Raw genomic sequence first — 15,201 nt, 5'->3', positions numbered from 1 at the left:
CAAATACATAGAGTACCCACATTTACCTGAAGTTAAAAAGCGGACAGAAAATCATACTGCACCAATGTGATAAAAGCACAGACAAACGCAAGGGAAAAATAAAGAATAAAATCAAAAGAGTGCTTCCTTGGAGGGAGAAAAAGGCGCTGCTGTTAGGGGGCATTACCCCGGACTTTTACTTGTTCCACACAGAATTAGAAAACATTCGTTTTCTCCAGTGTATTGTAGGAAGAGTACATATTGGGTATTTGTATTATTCCTTATACCATTGTTTTTATATTTGAAATATTCATGTTAATTTTTGAAGAACCAAAGCAAACAAGGCATCAGAAGTTTGGGCACAGAGTACTCTAAGGAAACAGAAAGAACAGGTCCATACTGCCAAATATACATCCCTACAAGGAGCTGGCTCTCACACAGGGAGGCCAAGACCCTTTGCATAGTTCACAGCTCAAGTGGATTGATTAAAAGGCAAAACCTTCCGGAGGGAAAAGAGAGAGAGTGAAAGCAATATATTTTATTCGCCTGTCTTTGAATACCAAATCACTATACCAGTTAACTGTTAAGAGGGAAGAGGGTGCCAGTCAACACCGGCATCCCCTGCCAGTTTAATTTAACGGTATTATTTTGCCTTGCTTTGCAATTACTCCCACATTCCCCAGGGAGAAACTAATGGATTACTAAAAATAAAATGGAGATTAAGTGAATCACTTAGGATGTTTTGGCTCCCAATGTAAACTGGCTTAAACTAAAGGAAATGCATTGGCTCAAATGCTTGGACTTCGGGAGGCCTCAGGGCTTGCTTCTCTGTCCTCCGCCCTGTGTGGCTTCTTGCTCAGGCTGCAGCCACAGCACATCTTGTGCCAGCACATAACAACATCCAGAAGAGAAAGAGAGGCAGGCTCTTCTTGTAGCCCTGTTTCAAGTATGAGAAGACTTCTGCCAGAAGTTCCTGGCAAACCTGCCTTGGAGTCTCACTGGCTAGGACAGGATTACTGGACCATTCCTGAATTATCCTTCTGTCCAGGTAGCACCCAACACTGGCTGACACTTTATCCATGATGAGTCAACTGTGGACAAAGCAGGGATGGGACTGACCCTAACCAGGGCCTACCCTGGAGTTCCTATATGGAAGATCGATGTGATGCATGATAAGGATCTGCCCCTAATGTGTGCTCTGCTGGTACTGACTGGGAATAGCCTGAGCAAACATGTTTATCTGAAAGTGAAATTAATCACTATCATGATGAATTTATATATAAGCTATAGACTCCAAAAGCAGAGGAACAAATGAATTGATCCCTTTGAGAAAAGCAGATTTTTTTAAAACTTTGTTTCTATATTTCCACTGCTCCAATGAGAAAGACACAAAGTCAACACATTTTAAAGCAGGTAGGCCATAGAAAGTATAGTATAGCACTTACTATATTCTTGTGCCATGGCTGCAGAAATTTAGACAGTAACATCCATATGAAGAATGAATAACCTGAAAAGAAAGAAAAATATAAAAGTTTTTAAAAACAGAATAAATAAATAAATAAATAAATAAATAAATAAATAAATACAGAAAAAAATAGCTAAGTGTACAAGAGATTTCATTAAAAGAAACAGTTGCAAAAAAAAAGTTTTATCTTTTTTCTGAAAGAGGCAAACCAGCCTTTTGAAAGTAGACAGGTGCATTAAAATTAGAAGTTGAGAAAACAGGGGCACCTGTTTTCTGGGTTGAGCGTCTGACTTCAGCCCAGGGCATATCTCAGAGTGCTAGGATCAGGATGGGAGCCCCTTTTAGGGCTCTGGGCTCAGCAGGGAGTCTGCTTATCCCTCTGTCCCACCTCCTGCTCTCTCTCAATCTCCCCCTTTCTCTCAAATAAATAAATAAATAAATAAATAAATAAATAAATAAAATCTTTTTTAAAAAGTTAGTGAAACCATCTATAGTATTAGAATACCTTCATGTTCATCATCTGCATCTATTGTCAAACAAACTAAATATATTTTAATTAATTATATTTTGATCAACTAATACTGCCCTGGACCGCTATTTGTAAAACTGAAACAAAACCAGAATTATTCAATGGACCTCAAAAATCATATAGTCTCTCCCCTAGAAAACATATCTACCCTATTCAAATCACTGTAAATTACAGTTAGATAAATCAGCTTCGATTTCTAAATTTCTAAACTCAGGGATATGAGAGAATAGGTCTCAGAATAAATACACCTATCAAATATTCGGTACTGCATGTTTATTAAAACTTTGACTATTCAGAATACCATGGAACAGTAAAGAAACATACTCCAGACTACTGGACCCAGACTACTCCAAGACTCTGGAAAAGTTATAAATATTCTAAGATGAGAACTCTGTCTCTATTCCGACCTTAGGACAAATAACAAAGTAGCAAATCACAAGGACTTAAAAACATACAAATCAATCTCTCCTATAATATTTCCTGGGGATAGTGTCCCTTGACAGGGCTGAGGATAGGCTCTGTCCACATATCTACAAATACCAGGTCTAATTTCACCTTCTTCAGTGAAAGTAAGTTCAACAATATCGTGGGCAGTAGTTTGTAGGGAAGAAAAGAACCTTTTCTCTACCTTTTCATGTTTAGTTTCTAGGGGCCTGCTAACTAAACTGACGAGGACAAATTAACAGAAGAAAAGGTTCATGTTTCTTCATTGATGTTAATATTTTTACACCCATGGGGATATCATAGAAAACAAGAAAAAAATGCAAAGAAGCAGTTTGACCCAGGGGCTTAAATACTACCTTAATAAGGGGCAATACGTTGTGCAGAAGTGATGAGACAGGAAAGGGGGACTGGAGCTCCTAAGAATGATAAATTGTGGAAAGATGACCAGGAAATAAAATGGTAAATAGGACTGTTCAGTAAGATCATGTAGACCCAAGTTTCTCCAGTGATAAGAATGGCTCTCCTCTTCCTGGTAGAGAGATGGGATGTACCTTTATAAATGGAAATTTATGCCCCAATTTTCAGGCAGGAAGCCTGGGGGGGAGGGGGGCACACGACACGACACAACATACCACACACACGCACACACACACACACCTCGTCTTGCATCTGCTATTTCTCAATTTCCTTCACTCAAAATAATCCTTGTGCCAAGTGGCATATTTTGGGGTGACATATTCTGATGATCTTCAGGTTCATAGAAATGAAAACACCATTAAAAGAATAATGGTGCAAGTCTCAGAATAGAAGAAAATACTCGCAACACATAGATCCATCAAAAAATTAGTTTAGAATATATAAAGAACTCTATAAAAAGGCCACCTAAACAAGATACCCAAATGGTCAATAAGCATATGAACAGGTCCTGAACCTCATTCATTTGTTTACTAAAAAATAAAGCCACAATGAGATGGAATTACATTCTGAGTAAGATGGCTAAGACCGAAATCTGACAATACCAAGTCTTAGGATGTAAGCAATTCAACTCTCATACATACAATGCTGGTGGGAGGGTAAACTAGAAAACAGTTGAAGAATCTAATAAAGCAGAACATAAACTTACAATGTGGCCCAACAATTCCACTCCCAGGAAAATGCCTACCAGGAATGCACATGCCTAGCCCCCAGGACACACACAGTAATAGTCAAGCATTAATTTTAATAGTCAAAATTCAGTAACAAATAAATTGTCAACTATTCACACAGAAAATATTACATAACAGAGGTTAGTATGCTTTCTCTGCAAGGGCCAAACAGTAAATATTTTTGTTTTTTCAGACCATCTAGTCACTGTGCCCTGTTGCAACTACTCAACTTTGCATTTGGAGTGCATTTACATAGACAACATGTAAATGAATGGGTGTGGCTGTGTACTAATAAAACTTTATTTACAAAAACAAGCAACCAGACCACACACTGTAATTGGTCTGCCATACAATACATATAAATGAATTATAACTAATACGACGACAGATGAATCTCAAAAACAACATTGAAACAAAGAAGCCACATACGAGAGAATACACTATATTTTCCATTTTATGAAGTTCAAAAATAGGTAGACCTATGTGAATTGGGATAAAGTTACCTTAGAGATGGGAAGAGGGAGAAGAAGAAATCAGAAAGGAGTGGAACAGGGAATTTTGGTGGGGTTAGTAATACTGGACTCCCTGATATGAGTGGTGGTTTTTGTGATCATGTTCAATTTGGGAAAATTTATCATAGTGCTCACATACAATTTACTTATCTTTATATGTATTACACTTGAATAAAAAAAATTTTTTTAGTATTTTTTTTAATAAAAAAAAGAATACAAGCCAGTAGTGTAAGTGGACACTCTCTCAAAGCCCAGGCTCCCTGGACATCAACTACTTTGAGTAGTAGGATGCCTTGAGCCCCCACAAGGCACGATCCTGAAGCCATCCCCCCCCACCACACACACACACACATTATCTCGTGTGATGTCTGCCCGACAACCAAACCTCTGTTCTGAGTTCCAGGTTGGGTTGTGGAGATGAACTGTGATTAGACAAAACACACAGGAGTGGCAGGAAGGGAATGCAATCCGGAGGGAAGGAGGAAACTAACAGATGGTGGATGACGAAACTGGTGGAAATAAGCCCCACATTTTAATATCATCTGCTGAATAATCTAAACACAGAATATAAGTCCGTGAGCAGCTTAGAAACACAGTTTGGAAGGTCACTGAATGTGCCCTTTGGATAAAAATAATGAATTTAAAAGCTAACTAGGGCTCATAAAATAGTGTTGATTTGTTTTCAGAACAATTTCTTCCAGCTTCTCAAGTTGAGGAAGCAAACGTGACAGATAAAATAGTCTTGACTTTCTAGATCTGCATACTTCAAACAGTATCTATATCTTGACTTCATCTTAACCATTCATACCTTGTCTAAAATTTAATTAGATATTTAACATTCCAGGGATCAGAGGAACCTATTAAATTACCAGGGTTATGCCCAAATAAATATATTGGGAAAGGCAGAAAATACAAAGATGCAATGGACAACAAGATCATGGGCATGTCATAAGGATACATATTCTCCTTTTGGTGTCTATATCATGAGTGAAATAAAGAACAAAGGAGTAGAGAAAACTTGAACAAAAGAAAGTGAAATCCATTTACTCTCCTGCATTTACTGCATAACTGGTATGTGCAAGGAACTGACCTAGATGCTGGAAATTCAAGATAAAATTCCTGTCTTTAAGGAGTTCAGTCAGAAAGAAGCTGACAAGCCTATGCATCAATAATTTAAGTTAAATGTCATAAGTTACACAGTATTCATAAGTGCGATGGAGCTAGAAATTAACAGAAGAGAATTATGGAGGAGGAGGAGGAGGATGGGGAGAAAAGGTGAGGACAGGAAGTCTTCCCATACATAGTGGGTAAGAGCCAAAACGAGTTTTGAATTTCAAAAGATGAGCAAGGTAAGAAGAGGGAGGAGAACAGAGGGAGAGAACATGCAAAGGCAGGAATCAGCCAGTCATATCTGAGGAGTAACAAGAAACTTTCAGCAGCCAGAACATAGTGGACAAGGACAAGCCAAGACGGAGATAGCAGAGGAACCTGTTAATTATACTAAGTTGGAATTGTATTCTGCAGACATTACAAAGCCACCGGGATAGGAATTGGGGGGTGGGAATGGAGTACAAGGAATAGAGGGGAGTGACAGGTCTCCAAATATACCTTTCTTGTCTAGTTTTGAAATCCAGAAACACAGTAATACTTCACAAAATCAAGAAAAGTAAATAATTAAAATCAACCTGTACATGGGGATAATTCAAAATGAAACACAGTCAGTGACAAATGGACTGCATTATAAATGCACAACATAACCACACTTAAGAAAATGCTGGGGGGGAAACTAACCTAACTCTTTGGAGACCACTATCTTGACTACATACTCCGAGTTTAGAGACAAAACAAAGAAAGTAGAAAGACCAGAATGAACTCTACGGTGTTGGACTCAAGTCAGAGATACTATGCTTTTTAATATATATATTTCAACAGATAATGAAAGATAAAGGTATGCCTTGGAGAAACTGTGGGCTCAGTTCCAGACCACCACAAGAAAGCTAATATTGCAATAAACCAAGTCAAATAAATTTTTTGGCTTCCCAGCAAAAACAAGTTACTTTTACACTACACTATAGTCTATTAAGTGTGCAATAGCATTATATCTTTAAAAAACTAATATACATACGTTAACTTAAAAATCGTTTATTGAAAAATGCTAACCATCATTTGAGTTTTTATTGAGTTGTAATCTTTTCACTGATGAAGATCTAGTCTTGATGTTAATGGCTCCCTATTGATCAGGGTGGTGGATGGCGAAGGTTAGGGTAGCTGTGGCAATTTCTTAAAATAAGACAACAATGAAATTGCTGCATCAATGGGTTGCTCCTTTCAACGAACAATTTCTCAATAGCTTGTGAAGCTGTTTGATAGCATTTCACACACAGCAGAACTTCTTTCAAAACCAGAGTCAACTCTCTCATATGCTGCACTGCTTTATCAACTAAGTTTATGTAATATTCTAAATCCCTGCTGTCATTTCAACAATCTTCATAGCATCTTCACCAGAAGTGGATCTCATGTCATGAAACCACTTTCTCTGCTCATCCATGAGCAGCATCAATTAAAGTTTTATCATGAGATCACAGCAACCCAGTCCCATCTTCAAGTTCCACTTCTAATTCCAGTTCTCTTGCCGTTTCCACCACATCTACAGTTATATCCTCCACCAAGGTCTTGAACCCCTCAAAGTCATCCATGAGGGTTAAAATGTACTTCTTTAAAACCCGTTAATTGATATTGCTATTTTGACCTCTTCCCATGAATCATGAATGTTCTTAATAGCATCTAGAATGGTGAATCCTTTCTAGAAGGCTTTCAATTTACTTTGTCCAGGCCCATTAGAGGAATCACTATCTGTAGCAGCCATAGCCTTATGAAATATATTTCTTATGGTATATAAGGTATGGTATATAAGGTATATGGTAAATATATTTCTTATGGTTCTTATGGTAAGACTTGAAAATTGAAATTACTCCTTGATCCATGGGCTATACAATGGATGTTGTGTTAGCAGGCATGAAAACTTTAACCTTGTACATTCTCCATCAGAGCTCTTGGGTGACCAGATGCACTCACTGTAAATGAGTAGCAATATTTTGAAAGGAAACTTTTTTTTTTTTTTTCTGAGCAGTTTCCAACAGTGGGCTTAAAATACTCTGTAAACCATATTGTAAATAGATGTGCTGTCATCTAGGCATTGTTGTTCCATTTAGAGAACAAGGGCAAAGTAAATTTAGCATCATTCTGAAGGATCCTAGAATTTTTAGAATGGTCCACAAGCCCTAGCTTCCACTGAAAAGTCACCAGCCTGGTCTTTGAAGCTTTGAAGCCAGGTGTTGACTTCTCCTCTCTAGCTATGAAGAAGGTTCCAGATGGCATCTCCTTCCAACAGAAGGCTGTGTAGTGTACACTGAAAATCTGTAGCCACCTTCATTAATGATCTTAGCAGGATCTTCTGGGTAACTCGCTGCAGCTTCTCCATCAGCACTTGCTGCTTCAATCTTACACTTCGATGTTATGGAGAGATGGCTTCTTTCCTTAAACCTCAAGAACCAGCATGTGCTAGCTTCCGATTTTTCTTCTATAGCTTCCTCGCCTGTCTCAGGCTTTATAGAATTGAAGAGAATTAGGGATGTACCCTGGATTAGGCTTTGGCTTAAGGGAATGTTGTGGCTGGTTTGATCTTCTCTCCAGACCACTAAAAGTTTCTCCATATCAGCAAAAGGCTGTTTCATTTTCTTATCATTCATGTGTTCACTGGAGTAGCACTTTTCATTTCCTTCAAGAACTTTTCCTTTACAGTCACAACTTGGCTTTTTGGCACAAGGGGCCTAGCTTTTGGTCTATCTTGGCTTTCCACATGCCTTCCTCACTAAGTTTAATCTCTTTTAGCTTTTTATTTAAAGTGAGAGAGATGCCACTCTTCCTTTCACTGAAACACTTAGAGGCCACTGCAAGGTTATTAATCAGTCTAACATCAAATTGTTGTGTCTCGGGGAATAGGGAAAGTGATGGGTACAGGCTGGTCAGTGGAGCAGTCAAAACACACACAACATGTATCAAGTAAGTTCATCATCTTATATGGGTATGATTTATGAGGCCCAAAACAATTACAGTAGTTACAATTACAAAGATCACTGATCACAGATCACCATAACAAATATAATAATAATGAAAAAGTTTGAAATATTGTGAGAACTTCCAAAATGTGACAGAGTGACATGAAGTAAGCCAATGCTGTTGGAAAAATGGAGCTCAAACAGGTTGCCACAAACCTTTAATTTATTAAAAAAAATTATCTGTGATTTGCAATAAAGTGAAACTCAATGAAACAAGGTATGCCTACACTGTTATTCTTTCTTATAATACATTCCTACCATTATTTATTTTGTAGCCCAACCTGTCCCAGATTTGGCCAGTGGAAACCCCTTCAAGATGGCTTCTAGGTCATATTTATATGACCCCATCATTCTCTGAGCATTTCCTTACTTTCTGAAAATAGATGTTTCAGTCTCATTTTGTACTTTCTTTCCCTGAAATGAGCCAAAGAGTCCTGGTTCCTTTGATTAGAAAGTAGTATTTAGAAAGCAAAATCCAAATGGCTAGATGCGTTCATTGCACATCTCACATTGTACTGTGAGACACTCTCACAGTGATTGAGCTAGGGAATATACGTGTATATGCGCTTACACACACACACACACACACACACTCTTACATCTATATCCACAGAACTTTTCAAGGTACAAAACAAGGTAATTATATATTATAAAGTTTACATGAAAACTCAAAGGCTCAAGAAGAATCTAAGATACTGTATAAGAAGAAGATATCAGTGAGGTACTTGCCCTATCAACACTCAACTCCAACACAGCAGGAATTCAGAAAGGTTAAATTATTTAAAAATGGTACTTGCTCATGTGTTTATTCATGTGGAAGAAAATTAAATTGAATCTCTATTCCATTCTCTATAGAAAAATCAATTCTAATTTAACTAAAGACTTGCATATAAAAGGCAGAATTGTAAAACTTTTAGTAGACAATAAAAGAATATTATATGGCTTCAGAATAGGTTAGCAACATAAAAAAGAAAAAGAAAAACCACAAAGAAAAATAAATTCATTCTACATTAAAATAAAAAACTTCTGTCCATTAAAATTCACCATAAAAAAGGCTAAACCACAAATTAGAAAACCTATAACTAACAAAACATTATCTAGAATGTATCTTTATGAATTTGTAAGAGACAACCCAAGAGAAAAATGGACTAAAGTCATAAAATATTAAAGGTCCTTATATACATAAAATGGTAGTATCTTTAGTAATTAGGGAAACACAAATAAAAAGCACATTTACATACCCACAAACCTGACTAAATTTAACGAGCTGGACAATGTGAAGTGTGTGGCACAGATGTAGAGCAGTGCAAATGTTCAGACTCTCCCGTTGGAGTTGTACATTGGTGCAATCACTTTGGAAAACAGTCAGGCACAGGTACATTTTACTGGCCAACAATTACTATCCTAAGTTTATGGTCACCAGGAGAACTGACACCCAGAGACAAATACAATTGTTCCTAACCACAGAAAAGCGCAAGCCACCCAAATTCCAGCAGAATAGGAAAAAAAAAAATGTGGTTTTGTTTGCAGCAAAATCAGTGAACCCTAATGCTAAATGCATTAATGTGGAAAAATTCAAGGGGACAATCTCCCTAAATACTTGTACAATAAGGAATTAGTTACATACAAATTTTAAAGAATTAGATTACGAGCTCACTAAAGGCTGGGTCAATACCACTTAATAGTCATTAAAAGCCTCCTACAGTTTTATGCTGGGTATCGTGAATGTTTTGAAGACATAGGCCATTAAGTCCTCCAAGAGATAATAAGATAATTCTCTATAGCTCTGAACACAATACTGAGCCCATGGCAAACATTAGATTAAATAAAACAAAAAACTGTAGATTTCGTTTGTTATTTAAGGAAAGGGATATACTTATTTCCCAAAGTGCAATTAAAACACTTGAGAAGGGATCCCTGGGTGGCGCAGCGGTTTGGCGCCTGCCTTTGGCCTAGGGCACTATCCTGGAGACCCAGGATCGATTCCCACGTCGGGCTCCCGGTACATGGAGCCTGCTTCTCTCTGCCTGTGTCTCTGCCTCTCTTTCTCTCCCTGTGACTATCATAAATAAATAAAAATTAAAAAATATTTTAAAACACTTGAGAAGGCATCACCCACATGGTGGTTTTTCAAAAAATATATGTTTATATATTTAAGAAAAGACGAAAAAAATCCCTGTTATCCTGTCAGTCAGCTACCAGGACAGATGAGATTGCTTCTCTTAGGCTCATACCAATTAGATTACTGATTCATTTAAAAATATGTATTACAGCAGTTTAACTTTCTCTAAAAATAAGTAACTTTTCAAATCAATGCTATGAGTTTAGAAACATAACATCTGTACTAACACAACTGTTCAGAATTGCAGCATTAAACCTCTAATAGTGCTCAACACTGTAGTCACCCACCATTTGCTAAGCAGACCTGGCCGGGAGGTTCAAGTGAGTTGCACCCCTAAGTAACCACCCTCAAAGCAAAAGTTACTTTACACCGTAAGGTTAACATACTTTAACAGTGTGGAAAAATCGTAAGCTACATATTTAAAATTGGCATTGAAGATACATTTTTCTTGATTTTGGCTGTTATAGAGTTCAAGAGTTATTATGGTCCATATTTTTATACGGGTAGGAGTATGCGCAAGATCTTTAAAACGAATTGCAAGTCACATAAAGACAAGTGACAGTTCTACCTGGTTCACCTCTAATTCATTGTTTGCTTTCTAACAACATTATTTTAAAAAGAGCAATTCCACAGCCCATAGAGGAGATTTCTATTTTAAGCAGAGGTAACTATCTTTACTTATGTAAGAAGCAATTACACTGGGTAACAGAAAAAACGAAGTGCAGTGGCACACACTAGAAGTATGTCGGGGAAACCATTAGTTTTCATTCTCAAGGGTATGCACTAAGTGTATCAGTCTACCAGTCACTGAATTTATTAAGCCATAATTTTGCTACACGAATTTGTTATTCTTTCCTTTAGAGAACACTGAATAATCAGAAGTAATCAGAAGGCAATGTTTGCTTTCCTCTCTACAGTAACAACTGTGCATTTGGCCTGAATTCTAAATAACCAGGTTCTTTTGAAATTAAGCCAATATACAGATCTTTTCACTAAAAATAAGTATGAAGGAAACAGGCTCAAATCATAAATGTCATATTTATAACTACTCAAAATGGGAGTGAATAGCCTTCTCAGATAATTTGTATAAACATGCACAGACCTCACCATCACCATACATGCTCTACTGCCACTAAAAACAGAATCATTAAGACCTTGAAGCATAAATATTCAATTGGCTGTTTGATGACATCAGCACTGGTGGCCTAAAATTTATTGATAGCACACTTAACCGATCACATAATGTCTTTCTACACGGGCTAAGCTAAGCCAACACTAGGTATAACAGCTTCATGTTAACTTGGCTAGATAGTGCTCAGTTATTTAGTCAAACACAAATTTAAGTGTTGAAGATATTTTGTGGATGCGATTAACAGCTACAATCATTTGACTTTAAGTAAAAGAGATTACCCCTGATAATGTGGGAAGACCTCATCCAATCAGTTGAAGACATTAATCTCAAAGACTAAAGTTCCCTTAAAAAGAAGGAACTCCTCAAACCATCAGCATTAACTTCTGCATGAGTTTTCCAGCCTGCCAGGAGGATGCCCTACAAATTTCAGATCTGTAGCCCCCACAAATGCATGAGACACTTCTTTAAAATAAACCTAAGTATTCCTCTCAGGATGAATAGATTAACTGCAGTACACATTTACAATGGAATATTACTCAGCCATAAAATAAAAGAAATCCTACCATATGCGATAACATGGATGGACTTTGAAGGTTCTATGCCAAGTGAAGTCAGAGAAAGACAAAGACGAATACTATATGATCTCACTTATATGCAAAATCTAAAACAAAACAATCAAATTCACAGAAAAAGAAATATTTGTGGTTATCAGAGGCAGAAGGTGGAAGGAGGAGGTGGTCAAAAGGTACAATTTTCCAATATTCCTGTTACAAGATGCATAAGTAGGAGGGATGAAATGTACAACATGATGACTACAGATAACACCGCTGTATAATACTCAGGGAGGCTATTCAGAGAGTAAATCCAAAGCGTTCTCATCACAAGGAAAACCTTTTTTTCCCTTTCTTTTCTTTTTACTATTATCTACATGAGAAAATGGGCATCAGCTAACCTATTATGGCAATCATTTCACAAAATATGTGAATCAACCACCATGCTGTGTGCCTTAACCTTACACAGCGATGGATATTGATTATCTCTCAATCAAACTGGGGGAAAATATATTTTATATACATGTATAATATATATATACACACATATATGTGTTATGTATGTATTCCTATTGGTTCTGTTTCTCCAGAGTCTTGACTGATACACTGGGCAAAATGAGAATCGCTCTACGAATTTTAAAGGGTTGGGTCAATACAAAGAAAGAAACACCTTAATTTAATTCAGTTTACCTATGAAAACAAGGGCATCCTGAGCCCACCAAAAGACCACACCCGGTGACTAAGACACTCCCAACTAAAACAGAAGTAGGCTGCGAGAAGGGCACCACAGTATCAGTATGACAAAATGTTGCAAGAACAGGGGAACAGGAGTTCTAACTTGGGGTCTGAGGAAGAGGAAGGAGAGCTGGAAGGAAGTCAGGCAAAACAGCAAAGTCACACAATAGCAGGGCTGTCAAAGTCAGAACTTATTCCGCTGACCCTCCCAATTCAGCTAACAGTATTTCAGGACGTATTATATCGCAGGTGTTTGACCCTGTCTATCCCATCCACCTGTTTACAGCAACATTAAGGGGCAGATAATACTACTGTCCACAATTCTCAGGGGGGTCGGGGAAGCTAAAGATATAATTCTACAAGGTGGTATGGCTTCTATGGTACTGGATCCCAGTTTTGAACCTCTGCTCGAGGTTGAGCTACCGAGCTCTACATTTCCCTAATAGTACTCCCTGGGCTGAATAACAGGGCAAAAACCTTCCAAGCCCAAGAACGTTATTAGACATGTCAAAAGTAAGCGTCTACGTCCACAGAGAGGGGACAGAGGGAAAGCAGCATGAGAAAGAGAAAGGCAAAAATGCATAAAAATTAAGGATTTCTGATTCAAAACTGCTAATAACTCACAAATTTACCTTTTGACCTTCCTCCTATCTCAGTCAAATTGCATAAGAAATATAAAATCCAAATAAATGCACAGAAATTACAGGAAATCCCAGTAGAGATGGCACTGGCAGGTCAGAGTGGTGACAAATTTTAAGAAATAGAAAGCAGACTGAAAATGAAATACAACAGAGCTGAAAGACCCCTTAGAAATAAGAGAACAGACATCCAAATGAAAGTTTCTAGCAGACTCTAGGAAAATCTAACAAATAAGTGTCAGCAGAAATACACCTTGGATGGCAAGGCAGGTAATTAAAGAACCTGCCACCTGCCCGGTCCCTTCTCCACAATCACCACTCTTCAAACTAATACAGAAACCTAAACCTAATACAGAAACCCTTAGGCCCCAATGGGTAGTATGAGCCCCTGGATTAAAGCCATGAGAAACACCCACAGTGATCCTTTGGACTAGAGACACTGGACAATGTTCCACATAACTAATAACAGAGTTTATCTGCACTCAGAAGACAAGTAACCCACACATCTTATGGAAAACTCACCCTACCAATATGGCCTGCCCTGCCCACCCACCATGGCTCCTGTAAGTCAGAGCCCATATGCACAATCAGGTAAACAGAACCTCTATGACAATGCTGAATCCAACTTTTTGGTTCTATCATTTACCATGAAGAAATTCATGATAAACAATCAAAGGAGTTTAAAACATGACACCTCAAAGCATGTCGATTTGGTATACTGACTTTTTTGACTTAAAAAACCACGAGGGTAAGAAAGGCACGCTGACCTCCCCACTTTTCCTGAAAACAGGAGATAAAACTCCCATATGAAGTTTCTGCACCTGGAGGCAACGGACATTCTATTCACCAGAGACAGGGAATCGAGGCTGAGAAGAAACTGTACAAACAAATCTTTATAAAATGAAGCCTATTATCTTACTTTAGCCTCTCCATACATTTTAGTTTCTTTTCCACAATCACCACTCTTCAAACTAATACAGAAACCCAAACCTAATACAGAAACCCTTAGGTCCAAATGGTTCTTCAGGTCTTCATTTTCCTGCTAAAGACCTCAAGCACATGTTTTTATGTTTGTTTGTTTGTTTGTTTGTTTGTTTGTAAGAAAAGAAAAGAAAAGAGAAAAGAAAAGAGAAAAGAAAAGAAAAGAAAAGAAAGAAAAGAAAAGAAAAGGAAAGGAAAGGAAAGGAAAGGAAAGGAAAGGAAAGGAAAGGAAAGGAAAGGAAAGGAAAGGAAAGGAAAGGAAAGGAAAAGGAAAAGGAAAGGAAAGGAAAGGAAAGGAAAGGAAAGGAAAGGAAAGGAAAGGAAAGGAAAGGAGAAGAAAAAAGGAAAGAAATCGTAAGCTTTCCTAATTTGTCTTATGTCAACTTAAATATCAGGCCCAGTCAGAGACCCAAAAAGGGTAAAGTTTTACCTCCCCTACATCATCACTATCCACTCCAGAAAAATCAGCAACATGGAAAGAAACATCAAATTCAACAATGCTAAAGAAAAAAAGAATTAAAATGAAAAAACAAAGAACATGTTTCTAAAAAGATGAAAAATCTCAAGAAACTAAAGGAAATACGATATCTGGATACAAAAAAAAAAAAAGAAAAGAACTGGTCTTGGTTAAAATAAAATTATTGGGAAATAAAAGTAACGAGGGGCAGATCACAGCAGATCATGTAGGTCCCACAGATGGATTCTACACCCTAGATTCAGCCCCAGTGGATGTCCCGGGCGCTGTCCATTATCCTCTCCCTTTGGCTTCATCCTTTCTGCCTATCAACAAGTCCAAATCTTCCTTCATTCATAAAAACCTTTTCCCTTAACCCAGATCTCTCTCCAGAGT

The 15,201-nt window shown here is 37.6% G+C and overlaps 1 protein-coding gene across 23 annotated transcripts in view; it reads right to left on the bottom strand.

Moving 5' to 3' along the window:
• The window catches only part of SIPA1L1 (signal induced proliferation associated 1 like 1), a 377,379-nt gene that overhangs the window by 198,885 nt on the left and 163,293 nt on the right, over positions 1-15,201 (bottom strand). For all 23 annotated transcript variants that reach the window (XM_072839140.1, XM_072839145.1, XM_072839153.1 and 20 more), the window contains one exon: positions 1,425-1,486. The gene's annotated coding sequence lies outside the window, so the exon portion shown is untranslated. The remainder of the gene's footprint in view (positions 1-1,424; positions 1,487-15,201) is intronic.

Source organism: Canis lupus, chromosome 9 (assembly GCF_048164855.1).
Source record: "Canis lupus baileyi chromosome 9, mCanLup2.hap1, whole genome shotgun sequence".
Lineage (NCBI taxonomy): Eukaryota > Metazoa > Chordata > Mammalia > Carnivora > Canidae > Canis > Canis lupus.
This window is presented reverse-complemented; position numbering and strand designations above follow the sequence as displayed.